Source organism: Cervus elaphus, chromosome 29, assembly GCF_910594005.1.
Source record: "Cervus elaphus chromosome 29, mCerEla1.1, whole genome shotgun sequence".
Classification (NCBI taxonomy): Eukaryota; Metazoa; Chordata; class Mammalia; order Artiodactyla; family Cervidae; genus Cervus; species Cervus elaphus.
The window spans coordinates 29,268,561-29,296,221 of record NC_057843.1 but is presented as its reverse complement, the minus strand read 5'-3'; the positions used below and the strand labels follow the sequence as shown (position 1 = coordinate 29,296,221).

The 27,661-nt window shown below is 39.8% G+C and overlaps 1 protein-coding gene and 1 non-coding gene across 10 annotated transcripts in view; both read right to left on the bottom strand.

Moving 5' to 3' along the window:
- The window catches only part of NFIB (nuclear factor I B), a 244,489-nt gene that overhangs the window by 186,816 nt on the left and 30,012 nt on the right, over window positions 1–27,661 (bottom strand). The window lies entirely within an intron of this gene.
- On the bottom strand, window positions 11,090–11,162 carry TRNAE-UUC. Its single transcript has one exon. It is a non-coding gene; the product is annotated as a tRNA-Glu (tRNA).

The window sequence follows — 27,661 nt, the reverse complement described above, 5'->3', positions numbered from 1 at the left end:
ATCTCATCTTCCGTGGCCCCCTTCTCCTTTTCTGCGTATTTAGAAATAAATCCATTTCCTTAAAAATTTTAACTAGACAAGTACCCGTCCTTAAGAAAGAAAATGTTCCTTTTAATCCACACTCCCAATTTCATTGCTATAAATCAAGAAGAAAATATATCAGGAGAATGGGATAGAAAAAAAAAAAGAGAAAGACTCATAGAAAGATACAGAGAAAGAGAAAGATAGGAAGGAAGGGAGGGAATGAAATATAATATTTATACTCCTGCTTTGACTTCACTGACTTCCAAAAAGAAAGAGAATATGCCATACCATTAGCACAGTTTAGAAACACTAGCCTGCTTGGCAGCCGCAGTTACAGAACTATGAGCATCAAGATTACTTAATCATCATGAGCTCATAAATTGGACCCAAGGTGGCAAGACCAGTTGGGCAAAAGGGATCAGAGTTGGGGGTGACTTGCTCCAACACTTTATGGATTACAGAGGCCCTCTTCAAAACCTGAAGAGACAGATAGCATTCTCAGGCTAACTTCCGGACTCACCTTCTAAACAGAGCCAGGAGCTAAGTCCCCACAGCTTGGTTTGACCTGGCTTCCCCTCTACCCCAGTTCTGAGGAGATTCTGCCTCTTCAGAACTGAGCTGATCTGAAAGAATCCGGAGAGGAAGAGCCCAATTCCTAACAAAACCTCAGTCACTCATAGAGATGAAGAAGTTTTGCCTAACAGCTTAGCTCTAAAGCCAGACTGCCCTGGTTCTACCTGACTGGACAACTCCTAGTTGTTTGGCCTTCAGCCAGCCAGTTCCACACAGCACCTCGGGTTCCTCACCTAAACATATGTGCATGCTTCGTTGCTCAGTCATGTCTGACTCTCTGCAACCCCATGGACTGTAAGCCCACCAGACTCCTCTGTCCATGGGCTTTCCCAGGCAAGAATACTGGAGTGGCTTGCCATTTCCTTCTCCAGGGGATCTTACTGACACAGGGATCAAATCCAAGTCCCCTGTGTCTCTTGCAATGCTGGTGGATTCTTTTACCCACTGAGCCATCAGGCAAGCTCCCCTCAATGGGAATCCAAGCGAGATTACTGTGAATATTAAATGAGATGATACACATGTATAACAGGCCAGTCCCAAGTCGTCGTGGATACAAGCTGCTAATTTATTCCAGCTACTGCACAGCTGAAGAACCCGCCTGCCAATACAGGAGATGTAAGAGATGCAGGTTCAACCCCTGGGTTAGGAAGATCCCTTGGAGGAGGGCATGGCAACCCACTCCAGTATTCTTGCCTGGACAGTCTCATGGACAGAGGAGCCTGGCAGGCTATGGTCCATAGGGTCACGAAGAGTTGGACATGACCGAAGGGACTTAGCACAACATAGCTGCGAAAGCCTGTGAAACACGAGGTGGCTGGCTCTCTCGTGAGCTGGATGTTAGAGTGAACGCCCCATGCAGGGCCAGCAAAAAGCAGCATCCCTGGTGCTTCACTCAACCTTAAATGAACAAGGATTAAAACCTCAAAAATCCTTGAGTCGTAAAGAGATAATTCCATAGATGACACCTACAGTGTACCTTCTATGGTGTCTTAGGCTGAATTTATCAATACAGGTAGACAGAATTATTGGTTGTACTGCTAAAGAAAGATAAAATTTTTTTAAAGGGACAATGGTTTTTTTAGAGCCTTATATCACTTTACATCTCCTATGATTAGGTTTGGTTTAATGCAATCCAGTAAACTGTAAAGTGTGGGCTTTCTTTCCCCTCCATTTACATTTTTAGCGGTGGTGGCTGCTGCCATCAAGCATCCCGAGTGCTCTTTTATGGACATGCGTGCTGAGTCACTTCAGTCATGTCCGACTCTTTGCAATCCTATGAACTGTAGCTCACCAGGCTCCTCTGTCCATGGGATTCTCCAGGCAAGAATACTGGAGTGGGTTGCCATGTAAGCTGTAAAAGAACCTTTTTGATGACTCAGGTTAGAATATAAATTCAATGGAGACAAAGGTACCGCTTATAATGACTGAGAACTTTCATTCAGATCTTCTCCTTTTATAACTGCTGTGATCTAACAGGGCAATTGATTTCAACATACAATTTAACCAACAGGTTGGTTAACCTTGTCTGCTTATTAGTAAAGAAACAATGCTTTCAGAATTATGCTGAATTATGTGGCCCTTCAGGTCAAAGAGCTTTGCAGGTAGGTGAGATGAGGATGGTTTTAAGTACATGAAAACATCCTATCTACCTGTGCTGCCCTTCCAGATCTGCTTTCTGCCAGGGCCCTCTTCTGCCACAGAGCAGGCAGAAGGCAGAAAGCTAGCCCGTACTTCCTGGATGAACCCTGATGAGGTCTCACTACTACCTGCCTTATGAAGTTTCTGCTGCAGCTACCAGCAAAACATTTTTTTTGTTTGCCCCTGGATGTCTTACAGTGGAAACCATGCCAAATGAGTTTGCTGAACATTGGTGTGAACTAGGAAACTACTTTGAGCAACAGTCCCACTATTCCAGCAGTTTACTTTTCTAAAACACCCTCCTTTTGTTAATATTCTTTTTAGACAGTTTTACCCAGTGGCTTCATATATCAGGTTAGAAAGGATGTCATTCCATTTTAAAGCACATTACATGGAAACATTATAACAATAATATATACACATGAATCTGTCTACATTCACATCACACACACACTTGCTAAACTTGAAATTGAACCCCAGGACTAACAACAAACACATTATCCCTGGTTCTTTTTATGATACCTTCTTTCTAGGATCTGCTTTCATTCAGAAGCTCCTACAAAATACCAGTGCTTCCCCAGACCATGTTCTAAAGTACATGAACTATTAATAAAAGTTCCTTTAAGGAAAGAAATTCCACAATCAAATTTGTCATTTTTCTGAGGACAAATCTGATCCACAGGCATGCAAGACTGAAGGGAATCACTTAGGTATTGTATGAACCCAGCCAACTATTCAACAGTCACATCTCGGAGTGATTTTGTTGTTCTCTCTCTATTCATTGTTACATAGAAAGCTCATGAAGTGATAACACTGCTCCTTTGTTTAAAAAATAAAAGGCCACTGAAAGAAAAGCCAATTACTTGTGATGGTGACAGAAGTTAAGAGAAAGTGAAAAGGCGTACGGAAGTGGTGCTTCTTGTCCAAATACAGACACCTGGGGAAGACACTATAGTCCACAGGGCTGCCTGTAAATTCAGAAATTCATGATCATCCTTGAAATATCTCTCAGAAGTGTCAAGGGTCTACTACACATTGCTCTAAGTGTTTAGGCACCATGGAAATAAACTGGACATAACTATAGATGTCTTCGGAACAAGATCCTATCTTATATTTGATGGAGGAGAAATTTCTCACACAAGTGGCTTATCTCTAGAAAAAGGGGCCCAGGAGTACTGTTACATATTATGATTGGAAGGGTCTTCTGACTGAACGCTATTTATAAATACAAGGTATTTTAATCAACTAGGGTTGAATCTGAGAACTGGACTCCAGTATCACCTCCAGATAGGGTCACGCTGGTTCATGTTTAGCTTTTGTAGAAGAGCTTCTGATGGCAATTTGAGGTGGGAGGCTCCAAGGAAGCACTCTCAGGGATGGGTACAAGATTGAATTGCTGGATCCTGAGCGGACCAAGACACTGGGCCAGGAGAACAGGTAGGAAGGACTCAAAGTACACTGAGGTTAAGTGAGCACCCATGGACTTCAGAGGCATGGATCTAGTGACTCCCCGACAGTGAAAGCTAAAGGCAATGGAGCCTCCAAGAGAATCTGGCCTCCTACTGAACAGCTCCCTTGGGCAGCTCAGCATCCCAGTGACTGCACCCAGGGCCCGACTGCGGACCCCACACATTAAGCAATGTGTCCAAGGTCTTCCAAATACAAAATGCTTCCTTTTAAAATCACGTAACTTTTCTTTTAATCCGTGTTCTTATTTAATTTATGGAGCTTTTGTAAAACTCCCTGGTCATTCTCTGAAAATTTTTTTATTAATCTCGCAGAAGGATAGTCTAACTTTTCCCCAAATCTCCCTAAACCTCATGGTGCTTCAAACACTAGGGACTTTTCCCCTCTCCTCTAGAGTTTTGATTTCCCATGAAAGACAGCCATTCAGGAAAGACACTAAGGAAATCAACCTGAATGTTCATTGGAAGGGCTGATGCTGAAGTTGAAGTGCCAACTCTTTGGCCACCTGATGCGAAGAGCCAATTCATTGGAAAAGAGGCTAATGCTGGGAAAGGCTGAGGGCAAGGGAAGAAAGGAGCAACAGAGGATGAGACACCAACTCAACGGACACGAGTTTGAGCAAACTCTGGGAGCCAGTGAGACAGGGAAGCCTGGCGTGCTGCAGGCCGTGGGGTCACCAAGAGTCAGACACGACCTAGTGACTAAACAACAACCAGCATGCAGATACGTGCTGTCAAACTTTCCTGGCTACATAGCTAAGGCAACATGTAGGTATGTGAGTGGAAAACATCTAGTACCAAGACTACTGCTGATTGCCAAGGAGGGAGACCAGCAAAATGCAGACTCTTACAAGAGAGCTCAGATCCTGCCATCCAGAAGACCAATCACAGGTTGGTTAGTTTCACACAGAGGTATACACTTACCGGGGGGTACACAGGATGGCCCCATGGGACCTGATCTTTCTAAACTTGTGTATAATCAGTCAGAGAGCTACTCAGATGGTAGCAAGAGGGAGCCTGCATCACTGATTCCTGTTTCTCCATCACAGTACATTTTGCCCTTTCAATGGCAAGACACGTGGGTATACTAGACTGATGGATCAAGGAGAGGAAAGTGTTTTGTTTTGTTTTGTTTTGTTTTAAGGCCAAGACAGCAGAACTTAAGACTAAAAAGAAAACTTGATGACAGGGAAGAAAGAAGGAGCCACATCTCAAGCTTTTGTTTGAAAGTGACTATGGAACATTCACATCACATGTCAGCCCTTAACGAGGTGGTTCAGTGGAGTATATCACATTTGTCATTTTTCCTCTATCTATTCAGTTCATCTCAATGAATCGTACCTACCTTCCAGGGCTCCTCCCTCTTGTCACCCTCCCCACCTCAGCCTCCTAAACAGAGGCCACCAACTTGATGGTATATTTCAACTCTGGCTTTGATGAAGAGGGTCAGCTTGGCACACACGTAATTTCCCTGTAGATTAAGAACATTTACTTTCTTCCTGCTGGGTCCCTCCCAGAGATACCATCAAACGTCTACCTACGCAATTAGTTTTCACAGGTGGCTGTTTTGCCTCCAGTAAAACTACTTTCTTTCCCCTTCTGCAAGTCAAAGCAGAGCAAATGCACATGAAAACATTTCAGATATGAAATAAACACTTTCATAAAGGCAGCTATGATGCAATGCACTGTTCCCGACTGACCCAAGTCATGGAATGAACTCCACACACCAGGATCAAAGTTGAAAGGAATTATTTCTGGGAGAAGAGGTAGAGGAAGATTTGGAAGGGAGAGAGGGAAGGAAATAAGGAGAGGAAGAGAAGCCACAATTGCAGCTGCTTCATAGTCCAAAAGGGTTTTCCAATGTCTTCTCTGCTTTAGCAAACTTCCTGTTGCAAGTCTGTGCTCACCTACACAGAACTGAAAGTGTGGGCTACAAAGATGTCCATACACATGAACAGTAGTGGGTGATGAGGTGGTTTGTACCTATTTGTCTTGTTTCTGTTGCACCGGGACACTTGCAACATGAAACTTACCAAGTTGTGAGATGTCCTTGTTTCTCTGGTCTTTTTTCTAAGAAAAAGCTCCAGTTTTAGAAGGAGCCATTTCCAAGAGGGGAAAAAAATTTCAATGTCGACATAAATCCCTTGAACTAAACATCTGTTTAAACTGTTTCTAGGTCAGGGGTCTAAAACTGTGAAACACTAGGGGTGCAGACATGATTTCTTTCCCAAGGCCTCCAAGAGCTGCAGTCTGCACACCGCTTGTGATATTGTTTAAACATCTGGGCCTCTTCCCCTAAAAGGAAAGGCGTGATAGGGTGGATTGCCGTGGTTTTTTGTTTTAACCTATAACATGATTTTGTTATTTGTGCAGCCTCTAAATAAACTACCGGTAAAGAAGGTAGGTTTTTCCTTTAAAATATCATTTAAGTGTTTTGATGTTTCGATGGCATTCTGTATGGCATGAGGAGATTGGTTTCACAAAAGCTGCAGACTCTAGGATGAGCATGAAGAAATGGTTGCCATCAGTTCTTCCCTGTGCAGAAAATCTCTTCCAGGAGATATTTTTTCTCCCAGCATTCTCCTTCATTGCTCTGACAAAAAAAAAGAGCAGATACCCTGATTTTTAAGTCAAGTTCAACACTTGTATTCAACTATGGATAAAAAACTGTGTTTAGAATATTAAAACATAAACTCATTCCAAAAAGATGGGGGTGGGGACAGGGAGAGAGAAGAGGAACACAGCTTCCCACGTGGCTTGGCTGAAACCTCAGAAATACACATATATGAAATTCAGCACGGGTGACGATAAAGGGAAATTGAGGGCCAAACACAGGTTTGTCACCAGGATTCCTCGTATTTACAGCTCCACTCACCCAAAGAATCTGTGTTATGTATTCATTATGGAGAACAATGATGGATCTCAGTGGTGGAAGAGCTTAGGGAGAGCAAAAGGGAAAGTGAGTCTGAGACAAACGGAGCAGCCCATTCAGTGAAAAGTGAAAGCGAAGAGTGCAAAGTATGAGCTCAAATACCAGTGTCTGTACTCAAGTCCTCACCCCCCCAGAGTACTGCTGCTGTGTCATATCTCTGGCCCTAAAACACGCGGGAGGTAAAAAGCAAACCCTAAAAAACTCCCAGTTCAAGTGCGAAAGAGTGATTTTGCTGATGCAGTACAGAACAATAGTGCATGGTTGTCAAGTATCATAAAGGGATTAGAGTTTTGTTTTGATTTATTTTAATGTACAAAGGAAGAAAGGAGACACACTTCAAAGGGTTTGCCTCTGGCCCAGACTTCCGGCCTTAGGGAAACAAATTTCCCAGCAAACATTATAGAAATATAGAAATGCCCATTTTAAATTGACCAAAAAAAAAAAAAAAAAAAAACCAAAAACAAATCTTTCTACTAAGACTAGATAGATGTTGTATACAAAAAGTCAAATGCTTTTTTCCCTCCCTCCCTGATACTAGGAGACATGATCCATCACACACCCCGGTCTTATTCCACCTGCCCAGTCAATAGCCATTCTTATACACAGAGAAGGTTATTCCCATACTTAGGTGACTTTTCAAAACTCAAAAGTGTATGCCCAATAATAATGTTCTTAGGAATAAAGAAAGTAACTACAAGAGGTTAAATAATTATCAAAATAGAGAAACCAAAGGAACTGCTAATGTCTGTGTACATAGCAGCATTTAGGTGAGAATAAAAGACACATTATCGGTTTCCTCAGAAAAATAAAAATGATCAGCGATGAGTTTTTATGTGTCTCAGGATTATCCATTATAGAATAAGACAAATATTTTCATTAATTATTCAAAGATTCTGTTATGTCTTCTGCCAGAACTCTATAGAGATACTCTTTCCTGACCATGCCTTATTTTCAAGACAGTATTTCTAGGAGATGGAGGAGACAAGAATTTCAAATAGCTTTAAATTCCAATCAGAGGATGTGAAAGCCAGTAAGAAACTTAAAAGGAAATCTGGGCTATCCCCACACCTAAGGCAAAGCCACACCTAGAGCAACCTAAGCAGATAATCATCTAATCTAATTTTAAAATAAATCAGGCTCCATAAATTCCCTCCCTAAATTCCTGAGCCTAACACCCTTCTACTCATGAAATTCCTTTCAAGCTACAGCTTAAGTACATTCAGTCATCACCAAGTGAATAAAAAGACAGATATAGTGGATACCATGAGAAACTCTGCAGGATCAGTCATAAAAATTACTGGATCAGAACTGATTTACTGTGACTAGGTATATATGTGGGTTGTCCCAGCAAAGTCCTTTGGATCAGAATTCAGAGCAAAGGTACATGCTTTCCACTATGGATTAGATGTTATATCATACTTTCCACTAGGAATATCTATTTATCTATCTATCTATGTACAAACTACAAATAGTACCCAGCTATGAGAGACGTATTATGGACTTAAAATTTGTGTGCATGCCCACAATTTATATATTGAAGTCCAGGCCCCACCCTTGTGACCTTGATCCAATAAGATGGTGTATGTGTGTGTGTATTAGTCGCTCAGTCCTGTCTGCCTCTTTGCGACCCCTAGACTGTAGCCTGCCAGGCTTCTCTGTCCATGGAATTGTCCAGGTAAGAATACTGGAGTGGATTGCCATTCCCTTCTCCAGAGGAACTTCCCAATCCAGGAATCGAACTCTGGTCTCCCGCTTCACAGGCAGATTCTTCACCATTTGAGCTACGGGGAAGTCTAATAAGATCCAATAAGATTAGTGTCCTTATAAAAAGAGACACCAGAGATCTTGCTTGTTCTCTCTCTGCCACGTGAGGACACCATGAGAAGGCAGTCACCTATAAACCGTGAAAAGAGGCATCAGAATGAAAAATAACTTGCTGACACCTTGATCTTAGACGTCTTGGCTTTTAGAACTGTGGGAATAATAGTTTAGCCGCCCAGTCTACAGTATTTGACGATGGCAGCCAAGGAGACTGAGACAGGAGGCATATCATGAACACCCTTATGTCGACTATGTGTCCTTCTCTTTAGACACTCCTCTGTCTTCCCTGACATCTCTGAGACAGCATTCCTCTCATGTTTAGGATGACTCTTCTAGTTTATTTTATTTACTCCTCAAATGTCTATTGAGTGTCAGCTATGCAGCAGGCATTCAGCTACATGCAAGATATCCCAGAGAGTTTACAGGGCAGTGGGGAGAAAAAGAAAGAACTGAGCAATTCTAATAATATGTGGTAAGTCCTACTACTGACAAGTCCAAGGTACTGTTAAGAGCCCAAAGGAGAAGCCACCATCTCAGACAAGGGGGATCAATGTATTGCAATGTCTCAGATGGGCCTGGAAGGATGAACAAGAGCTATTCAGAGGAAGGATGGAGGATAAAATATGTCATCTTAGTGGGATGACAGAGTACACACGCAGAGGGTGGGAGATGTGAGCGCCTCTCCCTTAGACACTCACTGTAGACCTCCTTCAGGGGTCCACTCACAGCCCTCAGAACTTCTCTAGAAACAATCCCTCCCTTAATAGCTCCATTTACTTCCAAGCTTTCAATTACACTCAAATCTGTATTCCTAACCAGAACCCTGCTTCTCTACTCTAGCACTCTTTTTAATAGACAGTTCATTTCGGCAGGGCATATGACCAACAGTTTGACTAAAATCCAAGTCTTTATCCCTTCCTCAGATTTGCTCTTGCTTTTGGATTGCCTGTGTTTGTAAACTGCCCTAGGTTTCTCCCCATGGTATAGCCATCTCCTCCTCCTCCCCCCCTTACCCTTCAAGTCCATCTATCATCACACTCCCTTTCATCAATACCTCCAGAATCTGGTCATTCCTGCTGGTTCTGTACTCAGTCAGATCCCAAGCATCAAACCTGAAGATTAATCTTTATTATTATTACAAATAATGACATGACACTTAATAGAAAACTGCATAAATTCATGTATGAAAACACAAAATCCAAGAGATAAATGCAGACAGGAAATAGAAATTGCTATCACAGACTCCAAAAGGAACAAACAGACAAATGAACACAAATATTGAGCTCTGAGCTGTCGGTCATACTAGGAAAAGACAACGATAAGATTGACTACACAATTCTCATCATAGGATGAAAAGAGGCAGGCCAACAAATCTGTTGCCTGGAAGGGATTTCTCAGAGGCATAGAATACTAGAATACAAGAGGCAATGAACAACATAACAGGAAAATGTAGTTTTATAAAGTCAGCCGAGGTCTTCTACATATGGCTCTTCACATATAAAATATTTCTTAAATATTTTGTTTACAGTGAAGACCACCTAAAGTTAAATGAGGATTCTGCAAGTGCAAGTCTATCCAGGAATACAGTGACATGCTTCTTATAGAGAGCTCTCTAACAATCATGAAAGCATCACCTGTCCTTGAGACCATCTCTGGAAGTGCCAATGCCAGAAAGGGACTTTTAACCAGAGCTACATTGATAACGGAGGTCACAAACTAGTATCAAACGTACTAGGATACTACTGTACTTCTCATCCTTTCCTATTCCATTTCCTCAACAAAGCTTTCCCACAGGACCTTAGCTAACAGAGATTCCCCAATAATCATCTCCAGTTTAATCTGTACACTGCTATCATCACATTCTCTTTGTTTCATCACAATCTGAAATGACTTGTTTATTAATTTGTTGATTTGACTTGATCATTCTTTCCCAACGGAAGGCAAGATCCCTGAGGGCAGAGCTCACATCTGTCTTGTTCATGATTATATCCACAGCCCTTATTAGCCTTATATATAAACCTTATAAGCCTGGTTTATAGCAGGTGCACAATAAAAATTGTTTAAATTACTGAATATGCAGTCTATATTTTCTGTTTTAAATCTTTATATGCAAATCTTTAAATCTTTATATGCAATATACAAAATAAAGGGAGAAGACAAATATTTTACATGAAAATTTTAAAGCCTGGCCTAAAACATCCCTTTCCCAGCTCCATTTTCTCCCTTCTCCAATACATCTTTCATTTTACTGTCAAAATTGTCATATATAAGACAATCTAATTATAACTTCTAAGAGACTTGTGAAGAGGTACCCCCCTATTCAGTGTGGCAACTGAAACCATCAGCAACCCGACTCTCAGTCCAGCCTCTTAAAGACCCTCCATTCCTACACAAGCTAAAATCTACTAACCACTTCCCTGGTTGTTCATGACCCACAACCACCAATGTGCCCGTACCTGTTCCCAATACTTACCTTTCCTTGTGCTAATTCCAACATCTAGGAGCCCCACCCCCTCACGTTTCTGTCTGAGAAAACTACTCATCTTTCTAGCTCACTTCTAGAAGTCACAAGAGCCTTCTCTGTTACTTGTTTTATTGTTTTTGGCCCCACCATGTGCAGCTTGTGGGATCTTAGTTCCCTAACCAGGGATTGAACCTGGGCCTTCAGCAGGGAAAGTGCAGAGTCCTAACCACTGGACCACCAGGGAATTACTGCAAGAGTTTTCTTTGGATTCTCACAAATTACTAACTCCCTTCTCTCCACGCCAACAGTACTTTTAATCTATCTGTATGCCACTGTCTACCATCTGTTTCATACAATTTAGGTGGTTAGTTTTATGTTTCTATTTCCATTACTAGATCAGATTATAAACTCCCTGAGAACAAGGATCAACACATTATTGGTCTTTATAGTTCCCCAATATTTAGCACACTAGCATATTGCTAGGCATACAGTATGTTCACTGAACTTAACAAAGGTTCCTTGAACTTCTTATTTGCATAATTAGAACAATGAAAGAGGCACTGATAATGTCTGCTCTGGATTCAGTTTTACACAATCGAAGGCCTGGGTACAGCACCACCATTTACTAGATAAGAGAGAATTAACATCCACTTTACCAGCTAATGGATTTCAGTTTTATACAGTTGCAGGCCTGGATACAGAGAAACCCTTTACTAGATTAGAAACATTTGAAGAAGTTTTAGAATTCTTAAGTACAAGGTTCAGAATCAAAAGTGTGCTACTTCTCTGCTTTCAGTATTGCTCCCCAACCAAGATCCAGTTTGCCAAATCACAACATCATTTCCAAAAGTATGAGCAATCAACAGAATGAATGAATTCAGCCATATGCATCTATCAGGCTATTGAGCAATGAAGCATACAGGCATAAAAAATGGTGTTGTGACATATGTGTTCTTATTATCTGCACACAATGCAGCTATGCATTTCACATATAGACACATCTGAACCCTAACTCTACATATGAAAAAGAAAAGCATTCATGCCAACTATCAGCACAACACACATCACATCAGTTTCACAACTGGTGGCTTTACATCACTTTATGTTCCGTATGCCTGCATGTCCAAAATATTTTCCTTGTGACAAGTGACTGCAACGTAGAATCAGGTACCATTTTTAATGAGAGAGGCTACTGGCTTTAACTGTACGCTAACAAAATCTCAGTCCTACTGAAACAGGGTATTGGGGAACAGCTTTGTTTGCCTTCTCGGGACTCATTAATTTTTACTTTAATCATACTTCAGAAAACTAAAGAAAGGAAAGGAAGCTGAACTGAATTTTTTTTTAAAAAGTAGTAAGTTATGTATATTAATTTTACATTACATATTTTGGAAGGGCAAATTCATTATTTATACAGGTGCTACCTGACCTCTGTCCAGGGAGTTATTCATTTTAACCTATTAATAAGCACACTATAAACAACAATGAAAGTTACGTGACCTTACACAGCTGTCTCAAGCCACTGTACTTCCATCGTTAAGGAAACTGTTAGATGACCCTGTTGTCAGAACACACTAAATCTGTCTGAATAGGGAAAACAGGGCTTTTTCTCCAAGGATAAAGCAAAAATCCTGGGCAGAGTTGCTGTTCCCACTGTACAATCACCCTTGTTATTTATCATTTATTATTCACCTATGTTTTTGGTATAAGCATTACAGGAAGCTTTTAGGCTGGTTGTAGCATATAATCAGTTGCTTATTGCCAAGGGAAAGACTTTTTCCCCAGAAAGACAATCTGTGCACACACTAATTTGAAAGACAGGATAGGAGCTGCAAGTGTTTTAATAGCCCATTATCAAAAATTATCCCCTGGCTATAAAATCCCCAGACCACTGGCTTGAGATCAGCTCAAAGAAAAATGAGATTACAGAATTTAATCTAGTGAAGGGGAGTGAGAGATGAGTTTTAAAAAGCCTTAGATCACCAAAAAAAAAAAAGGAAGAAAGAAAGAAAAAAAGACAGCAGACAGAAACAAGATCAGCTTAGATTAAACCTGCCACATGTTTACCTCATACAAATCTGACACATTCCAAGATTAATTTTAATTTTTAAAAGTATGCTGCTACTTCACAATATTTTAATAAGAGTGGGGAAGGCTCAGAAAAAAAAAATTATATGGTGAGGTGACAGGAAACAAAACAGTATTTTGTCTTAAATTTGCACAACCTAATTTATAGCAATAAAGCAGAACCTATGAGTTCTGGTAAATGTCAGGGCCGTCATGTCCATTACATATGTGGGTAGGTATGAAGCAGAGTCTCCGTAGGCCCTTCAAAAATTGCACACAGCCGCCCTAATGCAAACCAGAAGTCTCAGCCCTCTGGATGAACACAAGGATTCATTCCCATGTGGATATTTACAGAGGGTCCCCTCCAACCCCACCCCATCCTCATTTATGTACATTTCAAGAGGCCAACAGGAGGCCATCACCATGGAGGTGGCTCATGAGAAGATGACTCCCACCCCAACAAAATCTGGCCCAACCCCTGCAAAGCAAGCAAGAGTCCTGTAGAACCTCCCTTTCCCCCCACCCCACAACCTCTGCTCTCTTACATCTCCTCCCCCTTCTCCTCCCCCCACCCCTCCCCGCGAGCATCTGCCTTGCCCAATCTCGCCTGGGCCAGCTCCAATAACAACATCTGCTTGGCAGCTTTTCAAGCCCACGGATAGTTATCTAACTGAGGCTTTTGTGCTGTACTGTTTATTCTATGTGAAGAAATGCCTCCTTAGTTGAAAGAGTACTTTAGAAAAACTGTGCAGCTATTAGCAAGTGAAGCACAAGGCTAATAACCCCCACCTGCTCATCAAATTAATTATGACATCTGAGTCATTATAACTCAGAAAGAAAACATGACTGCAGATTTGTCACATGTAGGAATAAACATGTATTAGGACCAGGAAAAAAAACCAGACCAAGAGACTCAGCTGGACAAAACACATGCTTCCACCTTGCAGAGACTGGAAATATGGATCCTATCTTCTCAAGTGAACAGATGAAAAAGGATGAGTGGTTGGCCAGACAGCCACACTAATGTTAAATGGTGCAAAATGAGATAAAGTCAGGGAATATGGAACCTCAAGAAGAACACTTAAGGAGTCAATAATAATTTCTTTAAACAAAGCAAAACACAATACAAAGCCACCCCACCCCAAAATTATGCTGTTCAAAATTAATGTGACCCCTTTCACTTGGGCCATCTTAGATACACTTGCAAGAAACCAGGAGACAGAATATCTCCCCTAGGTACAGAAGGATAGTTTAGCAATGCTAATAAAAGTCTAGGAAGAAAATATATTCAAGATGAAAATAAAAACCTGTCATGAAGTTACTTAGCATTTCCTAGTTTTATGAATGCATAAAACTATCATTGTTAAAATTAGGCAAATTCTGTTCAGTAGTCATAAAAATATTAAAATTTAAAGTCAGACACTTAACATTATTTCACAGTCAGTAGTGTTTTGCTAATATTTCATAGTATTGAAAGTAGCAAGCTTTCAGTGTAGTTTTTCAATAAACTTAAAATAACCAGCAATCTCTTGCTCATTCTATACATTTCTGGCATTTGCAACGATAAGATATCTTTTAAAATATCTTATCCCCAAATTCTGAATGTTTTCATTATGATTTAGAAATGTATACAAGTATATTTTAACAAAAGGAAAAACTGTTTTAAATAGAGTATGAATTAATAGATGACCCATCCAATACAGCCATGACATATTCTTTGCCATTATTTTAAAAGAAATAAAATTCTGGAAAGACATTTGCATGAATCACAATAAAAAGTACTCCCATTAAATACTGGCAACCATAAATTTAAAACCTCTTTACCTTTCTGTAGTATCTTTATTACTGAAAGAACTTTTAAAATTTTTTGGAGTCCTTGGGCTGCCTATAAGAAAACACGAATCCTTCCTTAAAAGCATATTGATATTTTTGCTAAATGATATCAGCTTACTATATTTTACATTCTACCTCTAGAAAAGTCACCCCATTGTAGCAAAAGCTATATAACTGGCTCTGGCAAATTAACTTCTTTTCATTTTCTTTTATAAGAAGCAAAACCCACAGAAGAGTTCATTTTAACACAGAACATGTTAAATTGATAAATCCTTTGAGGTTTAATACAAAATGAAAGCAAATCTTAGGAAGCAATACAATTCATTTTTTCTCTCAGTAAAACAATTCTGTATCAGAATCTAGTGCTGAGTTGATTTATGTAAATGTGTTACTTAACCTCAACTTAAGATATAAATCCAGAGCAAACATAACAACGGCAATCCGAACACTCTACTCTGCCAAATCAGAAGATTTAGTCAGCCTAGACTAAAAATGAATTAAGATTATAAGAAGAGTGTCAGTCCTAAGTTAGGAAAACATGCCTGGCCAGAACAGGCCAGGGAGATCACTTATTAACTAGGCAGCGATGCTACAGAACTATTTGCTACACGTCTGGGAAAACACGTTTCCAGTTTTAAACTCTAAACCAAATCAAGGTACTGTTTTTAAATGGGTGCATTTTCTGTTCTTTTCCCCATGTTGTCAATCCTGAAAAGAAGTTTGGCTCTCTGTTTATTATCTGCACAACTGTCCACATGTTGAGCCAGAAAAGACCAGCGTCCTTAAAGGTAACATGGGCCAGTGCCCAAAATGGAGAGATTGACTCAGGGCTAGGAGGAGTTAACACCTCCTTCCTGAAAATAATCTCCAAGTTGCTTTTGAACAACTGTTTCCCACAATTATTAAATTCCTTTACCATGATAGGTAACAGTTACGTAGCCCAAAGTATGACGGTGGACTCTAAGGCAGCAGATACCCGTCTGTCTCCTGAGACAAACACGCATACACAATATACAGCCATGGCAAGCTGTCAGAAGTCTGTCTGGCCGGGCCTGAAAAGTCAACACATGATTCTGCAAAAAGTATCCTTAGCAAGAATCAGGGTTTGTTGTCTGCAGAACTTTGCAAATTCTAAAGGCATGCCAGAAAGAGGGCTACCGAAACCCCAGCGGTTCCCAGATCCTGCTCAGCATAGGGATTCTCGTAGCCACTTAATCTCAGCACGCATCTCCGCCCCTACTTCCTTCCCAATGGTATGTGGTCTTGAAAACACAAATGTTCAGGTTTCCTGAAGCCAAGCTGCAAAGGAAAAGTCCCCTCCCAAGAGACAGAGCTGCAGGCCCTTGGTGCCCCTGAAACTGTTCGCCACCGTACAACACGATGTGACACTCACCACAACTAGACACGGGGAAACAGTCTTTTTTTCACCTCTGATGTCATGTAACTGATAAGACCGTGATTCGAGATTATATCAGTGAGCCATGTTATCTACAAAGTATTTTAGGAAGAGTTTGTTAAGAGGGCCACAGTATCACAAGGCTAATAACCTGAAGTGCCTAAATGGCTGGGGTTCTTCTGAAAATCATCTTGAGATACTCTACTGGATGAAGAGTTGAAAACGACAGATGCAAAAGGTTTTTCCGAAATGAGACACTTTCACTGGTAGTTCTTCATTCTACCTAATCCTTCTCTCTCATTCTCTCTCCCATCCCTGGCTGGCATTTTCCTCCCCTGTGCATACACAGACACACATACACACACACACACAGGAAGACATCCATTAATATTAAGAACAGTCTTCTGTAATGTTTTTCAGAATTTCTCAGGGGCTTAGGAGGGCTGCAGCCATGCCAAAATTACAAGCTTTCCTCTAGTCAGAAGGGATGTCTTTTCAAAGCCCAGCCCTCATTTTTCAGTCTGATGTAAGTAAATTTACCTCTGTGTGCTGAGCTGGGCAGCTTTTCTTTGTTGTTTTTGTTTTTCTAATAGCTGCTGCTCTAGCAGAGCTATTCATTTCAAAGGAAAGTTAGAAGCATTCTTCACTCTTCCCCTTTTAGATTATTTGCAGTTACTGACTCTTCTGAAATCTTAGATTGGAAGAGAAACCTAAAGCACAGCGCCGTCTGAACACAGCACATCAGCAGCATTCCTGGGATCACATTTCTCGAGAACAAACGTTCAATATGAGGCATAAGAATTAAGTCTAAATAGGCTAAAATTCACCAAAAAGAGGGAGCAAGCAGTATCTTTTAGTTAAAATAAAAAATGGACCTCCTCCATTCTGACTGAAGGATAATCATCTTTTGAAAACACTGTTTAAGCTCCACACAAGAGGTGGCAGAGTTATGTGTGTTTTTTAGTGAAATTAACTGATTTCTTGAGAAAATCAAATCAACTGAACTTAGGCAGTTAGTTAACTTTTGGAAACATTGTTTAGGCAACCAATGAAAGAGAGGTTTTTAGTTGATTTGTTTCAAGAAAAAGTCAAATTAACTGTCCTAGACCACTAACATGATAAAATCCAGTGGATGAACCAATGGCTAAAAGTTCTTAGCTTGTCCCTTCCTCAGTCTATCCAATGGACCTTGGTTCAGCATGGTAGATGGCAGATGGTAACCTGTGATGAGAGTTTACATGGATTGGGCCAAGACTGCCTCCCAGCATGCACTCAGGTCTGCAAATTCTCCATCTGTGTCACATATTTAAATGAGTGGTCCAGACTTCATCACCTTTCTTGTGATCTCATGTCAGCTTCTTCTTTATCAATCAACGTTCACCTCCTCTAAAGGAACACAATTGAATTCACAAGTTTGGGGGTCTTGGTAATTGTCAATCTCAAAGTCAGAGTAAGAGAATTAATAAAGGGATATAAATGCAGCTGCAGTAAATAGTGAGAACAAAGTGCATGGCGCCATGGCAGCGGAACCCTGCCAGGCCAGAAAGATTCTCAAGTCAACCCAACCACCAACATTACCTTGAGGGATAATGAACATGTATGTAAGTGAAAACCCCATTACACGCTGGAGCTTAAGACTTTAGCCTTTTGATTTTCTCATCACAAATACTTATCTGAAAGGTCATGAGTATGATGCTTTCCTTCCTTGGACACTAAGAAACTGATAACAAAATGAAGCCTGCAGGAAGGACCCTACCTTCCTGGGACATTTTTCAAATGGTGTTGCAAGTAGATAAATAAAACAGTGACAACTAACTCCTCTCCCCAACTAACTCTTTCCCCCATCTCCCCTCCCCATTTTTTTGTTTTTTACATTTGTGTGAATTTAGTCACCTTAATCTATCTAATCCTATTGTGCCTAATGAAACTAAAAGACTACAAGTTGTTAGGGTCAAACCCTTACCAGAATACCACAAACTTCCTTGAAATCAGGAAGGAAAAAAAAGGAACTCACTCAAACCAAAATGTGTTTGAACACATACAAAGCTCAGCCAATTACCAATTTGCACCTGTAATGTGAGAAGGTACTTACAAAGAATGACATGGTCAGGTACTGTGGGTTCATTTTTTGTTTCTTTGTTTTGGTTTTTTAATTAAGCCCCAAAGTTGTAGGTTTACCATGCTAAACTTTTGAGTATGAGACATAGAGCCCAGCATTGATTTTCTCTGGATTTGAACCATTTAAAATGCAACAGAAAAAACAGTTGAGGAAGGATCCCATACGTAAGCTCAGCTCTTGACTACCTGTTGGGTGAGGATTTCATGGTTCTCGGTTGTAAAATGGGGACAGTATCTATCTCGTCCAACTGAGATAAATATTAAATGAGATACTGTAAATAAAAGACAAAAGTGAATAAGGAAATACATTAAAATACTCCACGTGCAATTACCTTCACAGCAGGATGGCCTGCAATTCAAAGGGATGGATCTGAGAAGGCTGAGAGGTAGAGTGTCCAGGGCATAATTTGTGGAGTCAGGCAGGCTTCAGAGCAATCCCGCCTTTGCTACCTCCTTGCTCTGTGACTTTGGGCAGCTTATTTTAGACTCTTTGAGCTCTGATTTCCTCTTCCTTAAATGAGGAATGGGCTTCCCAGGTGGCCCATGGTAAAGAATCTGCCTGCCAACGCAGGAGACAGGAGATGTGGGTTCTATCCCTGGGTCGGGAAGGTCCTCTGGAGAAGGAAATAGCTACCCACTCCATATTCTTCCCTGGAGAATCCCATGAACATAAAAGCCTGGAGGCCTACAGTCCATAGGGTCACAAAGAGTCAGACACAACTTAGTGACTAAACAACAACAAACAAGGAATAATAATGTCTAAGAGAAGCTGCAATATTTAAATAAAATGCTACACATAAAAGCCCTTGACTTTAAAAAATAATATTCATGCAAGGGGAAGTAGACCACACCAGAAATTTCTTATGGACCATTTGTCTTCCACATCTATCTTGTTAATATAACTTCATGTAGTTACTTTCTAAATATCTTCAAGTATTCTGGATTAAATTCAGATTATATGCTTTTAAAAAGTGGATCCTTTCTACATCAAGCAGAACTCTGGCAAAGGAACAAGACTTTGGTAAAAGAATAATTTATCAATGTAAGAAATTTATTCATGGTGCTAGGAAGATTTTTTTTCTTATAATGAGTTACTTTTTGTGACCCATCTGTAAAAAACAAAACCTCAAAACACATTTTAAAAACAAACTGGATATTTTAACTTTCCTTAAGGATAAACTGCTTTATATGTTGTGCTTTGGGAAACATTTTTGAGTAATAAGTCTGCACTCATCCTGAAAGTAAAAGAGAAAGTAACTGCCCAATAATCAGCTTTATTTTTTGCTTTCTATAATTCAGAATTTTGAAAGAAAGTCCTCAACCCACCCCCACCCTGCTCCTGAAACAAGTATAATACACACGATTTGCTGACAGAACTTACTTGAAGCATCTCTGAGCAATATGAATATATGTGCACTTGCATGCACACACACACAGACACACTCTAAAATTTTTGAATCAATAAGTCATTTGGAAGACTCTCTAGAAGTGTGCCGAGGCATGTTTTTGGTGTTTTGCCAAATTATGTGCTTCTGTTTGTGGCTTTCAAATATGGATTAGACAGACGCACAAGCATGTACTGCTTGGCAAGTAGCGACAATGGTCTAGTCTGAATTTAGTAATTTAAGCTTTTCATTAGTCCTCTTAGGTGAAAGAGAATTAACAACAACTTGTTTGAGCTCTATCTTTATATCCCTTTGTCATCCATTCTTGTTCACTTGCCATAGATCAGAAGCCAAAGGAATTTCAGATGTCCTCTGCAGATAGACCCAAAGTAAGGGCTTCAAACAAGTTCAAATGTCAACTATACTTAAATTTGAACCTGAACTTTTGTTCCTTGTTATCATAAAGCTATAACTCTGCTTTTCCAAATTTCCCACTGTACTTGAACATCCAATGTGCTCTTTTTTTTCCTGACAAAGAAACAAAGATAGAAATTACCTAATGAGGTAAAAGATCACTTGAGATTGTTATTTCTCATGTCTTCAAATTATCATACACAAAAGTAGACTTCTACATGACAAACAGCTCTCAAAGAAGTGTCTGTCTCTGAGTATATCTGGCAGAAGCTATATCCTTGCTGCCCTGGTTATGCCATAGTCATTCTAAAACTTAGAGGTTTAGCACTCAAGACCAGACTCTGGTGCTAAGTTCAAAAACAACTCCAAAGCAAAGTGGTCCATAAATTCTGTCACAACCATCCTCATGACCAGTATATTTCTAATTAGGACCAATAAAATAATCATTATAATTGTCAGCCCTTCTCCAGGTCACCATAGAGAAAACCAAGGGACATTCAATTGATTTGTAAATTTTGACATTTTCTTCTGTTTGTGGGTAAGAATAATCCTGATGCCTAATAGAAAAGTTCACAAGAACCAAGAGGTAGAAAGGATTAAATGCTGACAGTGGTCCATTGTTAATTGAGTCCTCTGTGTGAAGCTATAGAAAGATTAGTTTATGCAGCTGCTGCTATTTGTCATAACACTGCTAACAAGACACATATGTTCAATTGAAGTTTTTCTTTGGACCTCCAAACCTGGACAGTTCAATGGTCTGAAACATACATAGAAATCAACAAACAACCATATGGAAAAAGAAGACCAGTATATCTCCTCCGATTGTCTCAGACATCAAGGAGAGAAAATACGTAAAGCTATAAGCAAGCAGAGCCTAGAACATTTAGATGTGGAGGTTATAGAACAAAACATGAAAGACAAAGGTGAGCTGGGGAACGGGGCAGGACCCTGTAACAGGCATTACTAAGGTGTAATGTTTGGACTGTACAGAGGGAATTTAGACCTTTAACCTCAGCATGATTCATAAGTGGCGACTTTCTCTGGAGAAAGTGAAAAACCAGGACTGTGAGAAGTATCACCAGTCAGGGCCTGAGGCTAAAACCTGTCCTGTGTCCCTTCCACTTCCCAGCAGTACAAGTCTGCTCCATCTATCAACTACAGGCACACTGAGTTTTAAAAAAAAATGCATGGATTAACTTTAGATTTTCAGTAAGATATCTAAGAGAGGCTAAAAATCCAAAATAGGCTCAATACAAAAACATTACCAGTACTACATACGAAGCAAGGTGTCAAGAATAAGTCAAAGTTCATAGTCTCAGGAATTTTTCATTGGTGCAAGGAGAGAGAATAAACAAAAAGATGTCTATATATCTGTACGGACAGCTTCCCTGGTGGCACAGACGGTAAAGAATCCACCTGCAATGCAGGAGACATGGGTTCAATCCCTGGATTGGGAAGAGCCCCTAGAGAAGGAAACGGCAACCCGCTCCAGTCATTCTAGCCTGGAAAGTCCCATAGACAGAGGAGCCTGGCAGGCTACAGTTCATGCAGTCACAGGAGTTGGACACAACTTAGAGACTAAACCACCACCTATTTACACATACACATATACATGAGGAAGAGCACCCAATTACAGTTCACAAAGCCCTTCCATGCATATTATCAAAATTACCCTCTAGAATAATTTCTAATACTAACACCATTTACAGACAGTGAAACTGAAGCTTAGTAACTGGTAATGGAAACAAAAGTGGTAGCCAGGTCTCCTAGCATAGCCCTTGAAAGTGAAAGTGAAAGTGAAAGTGTTAGTTATGCAGTTGTGTCTGACTCTTTGAGACCCCAAGGACAGTAAGTAGCCTGCCAGGCTCTTCTATCCACTGAATTCTTCAGGCAAGAATACTGGAGCGGGTTGCCATGTCCTTCTCCAGGGGATCTTCCCCACCAAGGGATCGAACCTGGGCATCCTGCATTGCAGGCAGATTCTTTACCATCTGAGCCACCAGGGAAATGCTTTCTTCTATATTAGGTAATAATAGGAGAATATTATCTCTATGGATCTCCATGAATGAAAGAAGTATATCAGGCCTGAAAGCTGTGCATCCTATTTTCATTATTAATAAATACATTCTCAAAGTTATATCCCCTTTCCATTACCTTTCACACAAACATTTTACCTAAGACTCAACTGCTAAGCTTGAGAGCTTATGGAAAACCCAAATAGGGAAGCTGCGGCTAACAGTCATCAGACTGTCTCCATAGAGATGGCAAGTGGAAGAGCTCTAAGGTCACTATAAGGAAAAGGTTATGAGGCAGGAGGAATTGAAATAACACTACTTCAGGAAACAAAATACAAATCTAGTTGGATGTAAGTTGCTCATCTACAACTCAATGCACCTAAGACATTTTCCTGGATGAACAATTATAGGCCTTACCATGTGCTGTTTCTAGTTTGAATCTGCTCCTTCTATACACTCCTTCCTCACTCTTTCCAGTTATCCTATTAGGAGGTGGCTAAAGAGCACATCTTGAGCTTCAATGGAAGGTTCAATTACCATAAAGCTCCCAAGCTCCCAACAATGGTCTTATAAAAATCATGCAAACTCAAGAGGTGAGAATTGGTGTTAGATTCCTCTTGCATATTCTAAAATAATCCTCCTTCCCCCACATCTTGTGTGCATTTGACTAAAGCACCAAAATACACTTTCAACATAAGTAGCAGGATTGCTTTACAAGCAGCTGAAGTGCCCATTCCAACCTATTAACTTGATCCAAGATGGTACTTCAAAACAACACACTCTGGAAATGACAGGTAGAATCCAGTATTTTATTTCCAAGGAAGAGAAATTAATCTTGAGCTCTGTATATCTAGTTTAGTACAAAGTCTGCTAAAGAGGTTATTCCTATCCTGGATTAGCTTCACTAAGCCAGCTTAAGATCTGATCTAAAATAATAGATTAACAAAATTGCCTATGTCCAAATCCTAATTCCACCACTTACTAGTTCTGTGACCTTGGACAGATGACTTAACCTTTTTGTTCCTTGGTTTCTTCAAATATATACACACACCAAAAAAAAAAAAAAAGAGAGAGAAAGAGAGAGAGATAATAATAGCTTGCCTCACAGGGCTGATGTAAGAAATAGTTGAATACGTGCATGTACATACACACATAAACACATAAACTCACAAGCACAAACTCAAGAGTTTAAAAAGAATGCTGGTATTTATCCACCAGCATCAAATCTTTACTCAGGAAGATCTATCCCCCCCAATGTTAACACTTCAATCTTCCCTACCCTGGCAACCTCATTTTATTGATTTTAAAACTAGATGTATTTCCTATAAGATCAATGCTCCTATGTTTAGTATTCAATTTATGAAAGTGAAAGTGTTAGTCACTCAGTTGTGTCCAACTCTTTGTGACCCCATGGACTGCAGCCCGCCTGGGTCCTCTGTCCATGAGATTCTCTAGGCAAGAACACTGGAGTGGGTAGCCATTTCCTTCTCCAGGAGATCTTCCAACATGCCTTAAAAAATGAGGCATCTCCTTGGCTCGTCTCCTCCTATAGCAACCAGTTCACAAAGAATTTCATTCCTGCATCAGACAGTGTCAGGAAAGGGAGGACCTAGAAGACAGCTCAGGATGGAAACCCAGGTGAGATCTGTGGTTCCTCGGAGGATGCATCTCTTTTGTGACCGACCGAACACTCTCCTCGACATACAGCAAAACAAGAACAAACTAACTCCTGAGATACAGGAGAAAGCCCGGAAGCTTACAGATTCAGTTGGTAACAGTGGTTTCCTTGGAGCAGAAGCAGAAATTGGTTGGAGGAATTTTAGCTGTATTTACTTCAGCTCTGACAATGAGAAACTATTTGAGTGTCACGGTACAACTAAAAGGCTTCCCTCATGGCTTAGCAGTAAAGAATCTGTCTACCAATGCTGGAGACGCAGGTTCGATCCCTGGGTTAGGAAGATCCCCTGGAGAAGGAAAAGGCAACTCACTCCAGTACTCTTCCCTGGGAAATCCCATGGACAGTAAAGAGTGGCAGGGTACAGTCCATGGGATCTCAAAGAGTCAAACACAACTCAGCAACTAAACAACAACAAAGTAGAATTAGAAATAATATTTAAAAGCCTGGATATAGTGCTATCCAAAGTTCTACTCTGAAATTTGTGACATAAAAGGAAGTCTTACATTTCTTAGTACACATTCTAGTAAGAGTGAGTTGCAATAAATATAAGGAAAATACAAAGACTAAATCAAACATAGTATCAAGCCTCTGTAAGTCTTTATGGCATTCACGTAAAGTCTTTAGGATTTATTTGTAAACATTCATTTATTCGTTCTAACTTTCCCACTGTGCATCTGTTTTCTCCATCCAATACCAAAATACATGCACACAAAGTCCCAAAACTGTGTAATGCTAGGCCAGATATCTGAAATACCTACAGGGTACTAAAAGAAAAGCAAACATTTTATTGTTCCACAAGCATACTGACATGCACTTAAAGTGAAATAGACAAAAAAATTTAGGGGTGCTTGAGAGTTACTTATGTTTGAATAGAACTTTCTGTTATATTAATTCTGAAGTTCATTTCACATCATATAAGACCTATATGACATGAACATACACAAGTAAACAAATTATTTTCTATATAATTCATTTCTAGTTCTATGACTCAATACCAAATAATCTTCAAATTTATGAAGTTTCCCTTTTAATTACTGCTTCCAAACTATGCACTCAACTCAGTACTGTTTCCAAAATAAAGATTCTCCTTTGTATTTCATATCATTGAGGTCATTCAAAATATAAGATGGCTTCTTGTAGTAATTTTTCTGGAGATTTACTAGATTGCAATATCTCCCATGCAAAATAAATTACTGACCCACAAACTGCATTGTTTCTTCTTTGCTGCAATATGTAAGGTGAGCCAAAATGGGAAATTACATATATTTTTCCAGATAAATCCTTTTAACACCCTCAAATAATCATGAGAACAGCAACAAAAACAAAACAAAAAGCCTAAACAAAAATCTGCATTGCAGTTGCTAACTTGAACCATGCCAATGAACATTCAAAAGATTAATCAAAGGCTTGACAGTTGTTAACAGTTCAACATGGTTCCCACAATTATCCAATTAAACATAAAATGCAAATAGGAGAAGTCTTATGGGTTCCATAGAGCATGAATATCAGGCTGCTTCAGAAAACTATTAACTGTAATGTACTGTTTGCTGAGTCAGAAGAAAGTGAAAGGAGAACCAGTCCATTTATAGAGGAAGGCAAGCAGTAGAAAAATAGAGTGGAGAGACACATAACTCAACTACTCTTTATGTGGTCATATAAACACAACAGACAGTGGTAAAATCCAGAAAACAAAATTTAAGTAACAATTATTGTAAAACCAAAAGAATGCAAAGCAATGACTTTACCCTATAATTCCTACTGGTTGCACTATACCCACAGCATACTTCAACCACACTTCTCTAGCTTGCTGCTAAGTTAGAAACATGGATGTAATTATAGTTGTTGGCTTTTGACTCTGTCTATAAACCATGCAGAGATAAGCTGCTATTAGTGAACATACCAACTCCATATAATTGTGTTTTGACATTATAGGTAAAAACAGTGAGAAGAAAAACTAACCACAGCAATTATAAACAGCATGTTCAAGGGCACGGCAGGTCACTTATGACCTTCACTAAATTGCTGTAATCCCTAAGCTTCATTTTCACACATTCAGATGCACACAGGCACACACACACAAACAGGTGCATGTTCCACACTTGTCTTTCTTAAGGAAACAAATTAAGTGAACATAAAAACTACTAAATTATGTGTTCATAAATACCCAAAGGAATACAAAATATGCACTGCATGGGTCAAATATCTGTATTTTTTATAAAATGGTATTATATTTTAAGAAGCCAAATTAAATTTTAGAAGAAACATTTTGTGGTAAGTGTTCCCTCTAAAAATATTCTATTTTGCAGCTCTGTCTACTCAGGGGAAAACAAGAATTGAGGCAATTTGATTCAGTATCAAAACTTCTGCTACTGTATAAGCGGGGTTTAGGTTGCCTTTTTTGGAGAGTAATTTTTAAATGCTATGTCTATCTACTCACACTGATAACATTTTTGTAACAATGCTCCAACTATTTACCTCATTTCATTGACTACAAGCAGAACTATTACATCCATTTCTTTTGTTTTTATAATTGTCAGTCTTCCCTCCCCCAGCAAAGTGTATTAATGGGCACAAGAGGACAATAAACATTCAATTGTTGTTGTTTAGTCATTTCTGTCGTGTCTGACTCTTTGCGACCCCATGGACTGTAGCCCATCATGCTCCTCTGTCCATGGGATTTCCCAGGCAAGAATACTGATGTGGGCTGCCATTTCCTTCTCCAGGAGACCTCGACCCAGCTATCAAACTCACGTCTCCTGCATTGGAGGTGGATTCTTTCCCACTGAACCACCTGGGAAACCCTGAACATTCAATAAATATATAAGTGTGGTACTCTGGAATAAAATACAGAATTGTTTTCAGTGACCTTTACCCTAAATCATAATATGGTTTACCATCAGCAACAACATAAATGCAAAAACCACAATAATGTTACATTGGTGGCCCATTGCAGAGTCCTGTTTGTAAGTGAGGTGATCTATTTTCTGAGATTATTCATAGAATTGGCAACACAGAAACAAAATCTTTAGAAGGTGTTGATGCCATTAAAATCATCTCATCTATTTGCATATTTCTTAAAAAGTGTACAGGGATTTGTTTTTTTACATATGCTAATTTGGTCTCCTTAATAAGCTGAAATGCAAGAGTACTTTTTTATTTCACAGATCAGGAAACAAGTTCCTGAAGGTGGGCTTACTTGCCCCAAACCACAGAGCAAACGAGGAGCCAGGCGGCCAGATGAACAGGGCTCCCAAGTCCAAATACCCAGGTTCAAAGCCCTGTGCCTTCTCTTACCCACTGTAGTACAAATTCGGGTCATGGCTGAATCTGTGTCCACCTGATTATTTTTATTTCTAACGGGAAGATGATGATGCTAAGAGTGATGGCTCCCACATCAGGTACTAGTGAGTATTAAATGAGATACAGTAAGCAGAGCCCTTAAACACATTGCCAGGCATATAATAAGAGCTTAATAAATATAGATGTTGTGACTTTGTTATGGTTACCGCCATCTTAGAGCTGGCTAAGACAACTTTGACAGGGTTAAAAGATTAAATAAATAACCCCATAAATATCAAATCCCGAGATTAAAGTCTGGCACACATTCTAAAAGAAAACTAACTGACATAACTAAATATCCCTGTAATTCTTGACTGGGGTGGGGGATGGGGGTGGGGGTGGGCAGGTCTTGGGGAATGAACTACATTGGCTGTCCTTAAATGTTTTCTAACAAAAGACTCATTGATTTGTGTCATCCCACCATTCACTGGACACAGGTTTAATGAATTTAGATTAAAGTGAGAAAAAAACTATACAAATTAAAACTGTGGTAAAATG